We start from the raw sequence: 9201 nt of genomic DNA, 5'->3' as shown, positions 1-9201 counted from the left end.
TATTTAAGGCAAAGACATGCCCTAATTTTTTAAGTCAATGATTAAAGATGAAATAATGAAATAATCATTAAATAAAGATTAAATAAGAAAATAATTAAATGAGCCTTTAGAAGAATTATATAGTGAGTATATAAATATTGAGACAGTTTTTCTTTAAAATTAATAGTATATATCTTCTCAAGAAGTTATAAAAAGGATGCTTATAAACTTCTATTAATTAGGAGATAGGTCCACTGGAATTTAAATAAAAATAATTTCCTAACTTTGTGCGCAAAAATTATTTAAATTTGTTATTATAATACACAGTTTACTGCATCTGTTTTGCAGTTAATTTTCCATCAAATTCTAGAAATCATTGATTACTCTAGGCATAACTCTTTTTTTAATTCTTTTAAAACTTTTATACATTCAAGCACATTATTTAGCTCACAATTCTTTCTTTCTTTCTTTCTTTCTTTCTTTCTTTCTTTCTTTTTTTTTTTGAGAGGTTTTTGCTACAGGGCACGTGTGCTCGCCAAAACAACAGAGACAGAAAGAGAGACAGAAAGCAAGAAATCACCCCCCAGGGGGATGGCCACACTGCCATCCCTTCTCCATTCTCCTCTTGTGATAGTGGGCATGCATGCACATGTGCCCAGCGTGAGTTTAAGCCACCGGGTGCGGGACTTGAACTGCAGTCGACTACATGGGAGTCCAGCCATTACGCTAACTGCTGGTCTCCCAAGTGAACTTTTCAATATGTGAACATTTCTCCCCAGTCCAGTTGATCAAAATATCTTCAACAGATAACACCACACCTCCCTGTCCCATGAATTCTTTGCCTCTGTACCCCTCCTCCAAATGTCCTTCCCTAGGCCCCACTCCTCCACACACACCACATCTGACATTCACATCCATCTCTTGTGTTTGTACATCCTTTAGTCAATCAGTTTTAGTCATAGAGTGTGGACACTCGGTATATGTTAAGTGGGGACATACAATGTCTCTCCTTCACGGCCTGCTTGCTTCAATCCGAAGTAAATCTTCCATATTCTTCCACTGTCTGTCAAAAGCTAGGTTTTTTATTTTATTTTATTTTATTTTTTTATGGCTGAATACTATTCCATAGAGTATATGTGCCAGATTTTTTGATCATTCATCTGTACAGGGGCTTTTGGGTTGGTTCCATGTCTTAGCAATCGTGAATAGGGCCGTAATAAACATTGATGTGCAAGCACTTTTCTGATGAAGAATACTTCTGTCCTTTGGGTAGATACCAAGGAGTGGGATTGCTGGATCATATGGTAGTACTATTTGTAGATTTTTGAGGAATCTCCAAATTGTTCTCCACAGTGGCTGGACCAATTTACATTCCCACCAGCAGTGTAAGAGAGTTCCTCTTTCACCACACCTTTGCCAACACTTATCAATTTTGTTTTTTTAATCTTAGATATATTGACTGGGATTAGGTGGTATATCATTGTTGTTTTGATCTGTATTTCCCTTACGACGAAGCATGTTGAGCATTTTTTCATATGCCTTTTGGCTATTTGTATGTCGTCTTTTTGAAATTTTTTTTATTAATTCATTTATTTATTTTAATTTGACCAGGCACAGAGAGAGTGAGAGAGAGAGAGAGAGAGAGAAGTGAGAAACCAAGCCACCAGGTCCAGGAGTTGAACCGTGGTTAGCCATGTGAGACTGTCCAGCGCTCTCACCACCACACCACCTACTGGTCCCATCATATGTCGTCTTTAAAGAGTGTTTTTTTTTTTTTTTCCAACTCCTTCTCCCGTCTTTTAATAGGGTTGATCATCTTTTTTCCAAACAACTGCTTGGGTTCCTGGTGTACTCTGGTTATTAGTCACTTATCTGATGCATAATTTACAAAAATATTTTCCCATTCTAAGGGCTGTCGATTCACACTAATTAATGTATCTTTTGCCATGCAGAGACTTCTTAGTCTGACGTAATCCCACTTGTCTATTTGGGGGATAATCGACTGTGCTTTGGGGGTCTTATATAAGAAGTCTTTCTCTACCCCATTGTCTCCCAGAGTTCCCCCAGTATTTTTAGGAGCAGTTTTATAGTTTGAGGTCTTAACACCTTGACTTGATTTTTGTCAAAGGTGAGAGGTAGGGGTTCAGATTCATTTTTCTGCAGGTGGACATCCAGTTTTACCAGCACCATTTGCTGAAGAGGTTTTCCTGTTACCACTGGATTGACTGGTACTCCTTGTCAAAAATCAGTTGACTGTATGTTTGGGAATATATTTCTGGGGATTCTGTTCAGTTCCATTGGTCCTCCTGTCTGTTTCTGTGCCAGTACCATGATGTTTTGATTACCATATCTTTGTAGTATATTTTTGGGTCAGGGAGTGAGATGCCACCCACTCCACTCTTGTGTAGAACTGCTTTGGCAGTACAGGGTCTTTTATGATTCCAGATGAATTTTATGATTGTCTTTTCAAGATCTGTGACAAATGTGTCTGGTACTTTGATTGGCATTGCATTAAATATGTAGATTAATTTTGGTAGAATTGTCATTTTGATTATTTTAATTCTTCCAATCCAGGAACATGGGATGTCCTTCCACTTTTTTGTGTCATTTTCCATTTTTTTTTTTAACTTCACATAGTTCTCCTTGTGGAGGTCTTTAACTTCTTTGGTTAGATTTAGTCCTAAGTATCTTATACTTTTTGTGGCTACGGTAAATGGAAAAACTTTTTTCATTTCTATCTCAGTCTGTCTGTTGTTCATATATAGAAATGCTATAGATTTCTGTATATTGATTTTTTTATCCTGCAAATTTACTGTATTTGTGCATTACTTCCAGAAATTTTTTTTATGGAAATCATTGGGTCTTTTATATATGCAATCATGTCATCTGTGAATAGAAAGAGTTTCACCTCTTATTTTCCTATTTGAATGCCTTTTATTTTTTCCTCTTTTCTGATTGCGTTGGTGAGGACTTCCAGTACTATATTGAAAAGCAGTGAAGAAAGTGGGCATCCTTGCCTTGTACCCATTTTTAGTGGGAAGGCTTTCAGCTTTTCTCCATTGAGGATGTTCGCTATGGGTTTTCCATAGATAGCTTTTATTGTGTTGAGAAATGACCCTTCTATGTCTCTTTTGCTGAGAGTCTTGATCATGAAGGGATGTTGTATCTTATCAAATGCTTTTTATTCTGCGTCAATTGATATGACCATATGATTTTTATCTTTATTCTTGTTAATATGGTGTATTACATTTATGATTTTGCTTATGTTGAACCAACCTTGCATTCCTGGAATAAAGCCTACTTGATTGTGACGTATAGTCTTTTTAATAAGTTTTTGGATACGATTTGCTAGTATCTTGTTGAGAATCTTTGAGTGTATGTTCATCAGATATATCGGTCCATAGTTTTCCTTCCTTGTCCTGTCCTTATCTGTTTTAAGGATAAGGGTGATAGAGGCTTCATAGAATGAATTCATAGAATGAATTAGGGAGAGATTCACCCTTTTGGATCTTTAGAAATAACTTGAGCAGAATGGAGGTTAACTCTTCTCTGAAAGTTTTATAGAATTCAGAGGTGAAGCAATCAAGGCCAGGGCTTTTCTTTGTCAGAAGGTTATTTATTACTGATTCTATTTCCTGGCTTGTTATGGGCCTATTCAGACTTTCTATATCCTCCTGGCTCAATCTTGGTAGATTATATGTGCCCAGGAATTTGTCCATCTCATCCAGATTGTCTCGTTTCTTGGCATATAGTTGTTTATAGTATCTTCTAATGATGTTTTGTATTTCTACTTTATCCATTGTTATATTGCCCGAATCATTGCAGATTTGATTCAACTGGTTCCTTTCTCTCTTCTTCTTAATAAGTCTCACTAGTGGTGTATCGATTTTGTTTATCTTTTAAAGAATCAGCTTTTACTTTCATTTATTTTCTGTATAGTTCACTTATTTTCTATTTAATTTATTTCTGCTAGTATCTTTATTATTTCCTTTCTCCTGGAGTATTTTTGGATTGTTTTTCTTGTTGCTTTTCTAATTCCCTAAGGTATGATATTAGGTGATCCACTTGCCTTCTTTCCATCTTCCTTATATGTGCACTAATTGCTATGAACTTTCCTCTTATGACTGCTTTAGCAGTGTCCCAAAGATTATGGAACCTCGTGTCCTCATTGTCATTGGCTTCCATGAATCTTTTGAATTCAGACTTTATTTCATCAGTAGTTCTGGAGTCATTCAGGAGTAGATTATTTAGTTTCCATATATTTGAGTATTCTTGACGATTTCTCTTAAAATTAAACTCAAGTTTAATTCCATCATGATCAGAGAAGATGCTGGATATAGTTTCTATGCCTTTGAATCTGTAGAGGTTTGCTTTGTGCCCTATGATGTGGTCAATCTTCAGGAAGGTTCCATGTGGGGGTGAGAAAAAAGTGTATCTCGGAGTTTTTGGTTGGAAAGTTCTATAGATGTCTGTTAAGTCCATTTGATCGATGGTAACATTTAGACCCTTTATCTCTTTATTTTTTTGTCTAGATGATCTGTCCAGAGGAGATAGTGCAGTGTTGAGATCTCCAACAATTAGTGTATTATAGTCTATCTTCCCTTTTAGGTCTAACTGTCTTTCCTTCACATATTTGGGTGTCCCTGTGTTAGGTACATAGATATTTATATGTGTTATATCTTATTGATATTACTATAGGCATAACTCTTATAAGAGTATTTAAGATGAACTTAGAATAAACACATAAGGTTTTATAAATGAATAACTTAATAACTCTATTAGGGCTCTCTTTCCAGAGAAACAAAACTGGAGAAAAAGTACATATATATGTATATATGTGTGTGTGTATGTACAAGCATGTGCATACCTATGTGACCTGTGTGTTTATATAAAATAAGTAATTAATTCACATGATTATGGAACTTGTGAATTCATACAATTCTCCATTTACACTCTAGAGACCAAGGAAATCCAATAGCATAATTTAGTCTGAGTCTGAAGTTCTGAAAATCTCTGAAGTTGAAAATGTAAATTCTAGTTCTAGGTCAGGAAAAGATGAGTTGTGATGTTCCAGCTAAAAGAGTGAGGCCAAGAAAAAGGAGCTAATTTCTCCTTCCTCTGCCTTTTGTTCTATTCTGACCATCAATAGAATAGATGAAACCCAACCAAATTAAGGAAAGCTATCTATTTTACTGAGCCCACCAATTGAAATGCTCATCTCATCAGGAATCATATTCATAGACATACCCAGAAACAACGTTTAATCTGGGCCCCATATCCCCTGGCCAGGTTAACACATAAAATTAACCATTACAGTAACCAAGTCCATTCAAAGAATGATACAGTAGCTATCATTTCTTAGACATTTATCTGTGTTCTAGGACTTTAATAACACAATAAATAAAATGAGCTTTTTTTCCCTTGGAAATTTCATTTGTATAGGAGGCAGATGAATAAACAGATCATGTGGATTCAAAGTATCCTGAAGCTGTTAGAGGTATTCACTAGGAGCAGTCAGAGCACAGAGGGCTATTCCAGCTCTGGGTTGGTAGATCAGGAACTTTTAAAAGGTGGAGGTGAAGTATAGGCTGTATAAATAGCAGTTAAAATTTTAGATTGACTGTTTACATTAAAATAAAACAGCCGTGGCTACCTATAGTTACATCCAAAAATTGGATAGTACATGAACAATTCACGCATTAGAGAAAGGAATAGTGGGTGAATATTCATTCTCCATGACTTAAAAGAGGGGAACCAACACACATGTAAAATAAACTAACAACCTAAATATTATTCTCTTATGTATTGAGTAATAAATTACAGAAGATAGAGATGAAATTAAATTTCTGCATTTCAGGGATTAAGAAGGGAAAACCGTGTGCATATTTCCGTAGAACACATTAGGAAAACCACAAGAACTATACTTAGTAAAACTGAACTGTCATTTTTAAAATGCAATGTTAATGAAATAAACACACCTGAGTTAACTCGAGAGATTAAAAAGTAACATTTTATCAGCCAGTCCTTAATTTATGGGCAGAACTTGTTAAATTTTATTGTCAGAGACACCTATTATGTTTTCTGCAACAGCACTTTCAATTTTAAACTCCTGCTATAATAACCCAAAACAGCAGTTTGTGTGCAAATATTTTGTTATTTTGTCGATGCTGTTGTTTTGCAGAGGGTTAAAACTCTTTTACTATTAATATCTCCATTAGTTTAAAAATCAGATTGCTGTGGGAATGAGAGAAAAAGACATTTTTTAATGGAGCATAGCTTCTTGGGCAATGATTGTACCGAATCATAATGTCAAGAGAGTATTCATAGGCTGAATGTAGTCATTTTTTGGGCCAGGTTAATGTCTTGAAATTATTCGTACAAAAGTAACTGTATAAATTTCCATTCCATTTCAATACTTTACTTGAACATGAAAGCCTAATGCAAAACCTCACTGTTAAAAAAGAAAACTGTAATGCTCTGCATATTATAGGGATTAAAACAAATTTGGCTGAAGGTTTTTAAACATTAATTTTAAATATTTTTTGTGAATGTTATCTATAAAAGCAAACTTTCCAAATCCCTCCTGGGTGATTATCAGTGAATTGTTTAAAATTTCCATTGTACTCTCCTTTCAGATCAGCTAACGGTCCATTCTGTAATTTTTAGACTGAGCCCCTGGGCCAATATCACATTATGATTCATTAAACTACCCTGGGCACGTTTAGAGCCACACTTTTACTGTAGTTATATGAAGGGTTCTGCTGTATGTGATAACCAAATTAAATTGTGGTAATAAATGAACAGTGGGAAAGAATTTGCTGGTAGTCAAACTAGTTATGAATAATAGTAAAGTAGGTAGATAGTCAGAAATATTCAGTTTCATGCTCTAATGTATTTCTACAAACATATCTTCTTTATATATCACTTTGTACTATTTGTTATTAAAGAAACGTTATTTCAAGAGCAGAAAAGTCAGACCTAAGGGCAATCTTTCATGTATCCATCCATCTAACATTTATTGAGCACTTACTGTGTGGCAGATGGTGTATTAAGCTTGGGTAGGTTAAAAAATATTTAAACAGTTGTGATTCAATCCAGTAGTATTACAATGGCAGGGCAAACTACTTTTTAAATTTTTTGGAGAGGTTTTTGCTATAGGGCTCATGTGCTCTCCAGAAAGAGAGGGACAGAGAGACAGAAAGCGAGAAATCACCCCCCAGGGGGTATGGCCATGCTGCAATACCTTCTCCTCCATTCTCCTCTTGGGATCTTGGGCACACACACACACACACAGTGAGTTTAAGCCACCAGGTCCAGGACTCGAACCATGGTTGGCTACATGTGAGTCTAGTGACATAGCCATTACACCAACTGCTGGTCTCCAGGATGAACGACTTTCTATGAAAATACAGGGTAGAAAAAATTTTACTGTGTGAGGGGCTTGCATGAGTAACACATATACATTTAGAGAGACAAATTGGGCCATGCTAAGAAAGGCCTTTTAAAAAAAATTACATATTTACATTTATTCATTATACATTTTTAGAACATACAGTATGAGTTCTAAAAGCATAAATGCATTGCATGTCAAGCATGTCAAAGATATTACTATACACAATTACTTTCCATCCTTGTGTCTGTTAATTTTTTTCTTTCCTGAGCTGCTCTCTCCCACTGTCAACTGACCATCCCTTCCTATAGAGTCTCTGGTATCTACACTATCTACACTTGCTGACTCTGTTATCATATCTTCCAATCTTTCAGTTTCTGCCATGAAGTGCAGACATTCAATATATGTTGAGTGGGGACATACTAAGTCTGTCTTTCATGGTCTGGCTTCCTTTGCTTAGCATAAAGTCTTCTATATCCATCCACTTTGTATCAAAGTATCTAATTTGTAAGGGATGAGTAGTATTCCATAGTGTATATGTGCCAGTTTCTTTTCAATCCAGTCCTCAGTTCTTGGGCATTTATGATTTTATGTCATAACAATGATAAATATTGTTACAGTAAACATGGATGTGCTAGTGTCTTTCTTATTGAGTGTATTCTTATCCACTGGGTACATACCCAGGAGTGGAATTACTAGGTCATATGGTAGTTCTATTTGTAGATTTTGGAGGAAGCTCCATATCACTCTCCACAGTGGCTGTACTAATATATATGCCCACCAACAGTGTAGGAGAGCTCCCCTTTCACCACAGTCTTGCCAACACTTGCCATTATTTAAATTTTTGATCATAGCTGTTCTGATTGGAGTCAGATGGTATCTCACTGTAGTATTGATTTGTATTTCTCTTATGATAAGAAACATTGAATTTTTTTTTCTAGAGGTTTTTGCTATAGGGTGCGTATGCTCGCCAGACAGACAGAGAGAGACAGAGAGATAGAAGGCGAGAAATCACCCCTCAAGGGGGAGGGCCACGCTGCAATCCCTTCTCCTCCGTTCTCCTCTCGGGATGTTGGGCACGCACGCACACGCGCCTGGCGTGAGTTTTAAGTCACCGGGTCCGGGACGCAAACCGCAATCGACTATGTGGGAGACCAGCAACATAGCCATTACGCTAACTGCTGGTCCCAAGAAACATTGAATTTTTTTTCATATGCCTTTGTAATTGCACTGGAGAGTTTGAAATCCACTCTGTAAGAAATAAATATCTACTCTGAAGTTAGGTTTCATTGAGTACTACTGTTGGGGTCCAAGATGGCAATGTTGACAAATGTAATGTTTATTGCAGAAATATAGTATAATATCATGACTACATTAAAGGTAAAGAATCACAATCAAAGGCTACCTCATAGCATTAGGTCTAAAAGGCTGGGTACAAACTTTCATAGGTGCTTCCAATTATGGTGCATTCTTACTACATAATCATCCCTAATTGCAGAGACTTCAGAAACTTCACTGTGGCCTGACATAAGTCACCAATCTCACTGTTAACAACAAACAATGCTGACTAGCAGAAACAAATTCCTCTGAAACTTCTAGTACTTAACCATGGCAAAGAACTGTATACTTTGACCAGGTATCAGTTCCAGGCAGGTGCATTTTTTTTACATCAGTAAAACAACCCAGATCAATGCTAAATCTGTTGGAACTAATTCTGACAGTATCATATTCAATGAAGAATTCTGGGCATGGTATGAAAAAAAAATAATCACAGAAGATATTTTCTGATTATGCATTACATTTTAACTTAAAGTTTATTTATTTGTGTCATG

The sequence above is a fragment of the Tupaia chinensis genome, unplaced genomic scaffold, assembly GCF_000334495.1.
Source record: "Tupaia chinensis unplaced genomic scaffold, TupChi_1.0 Scaffold143996_1, whole genome shotgun sequence".
Classification (NCBI taxonomy): Eukaryota; Metazoa; Chordata; class Mammalia; order Scandentia; family Tupaiidae; genus Tupaia; species Tupaia belangeri.
This window is presented reverse-complemented; position numbering follows the sequence as displayed.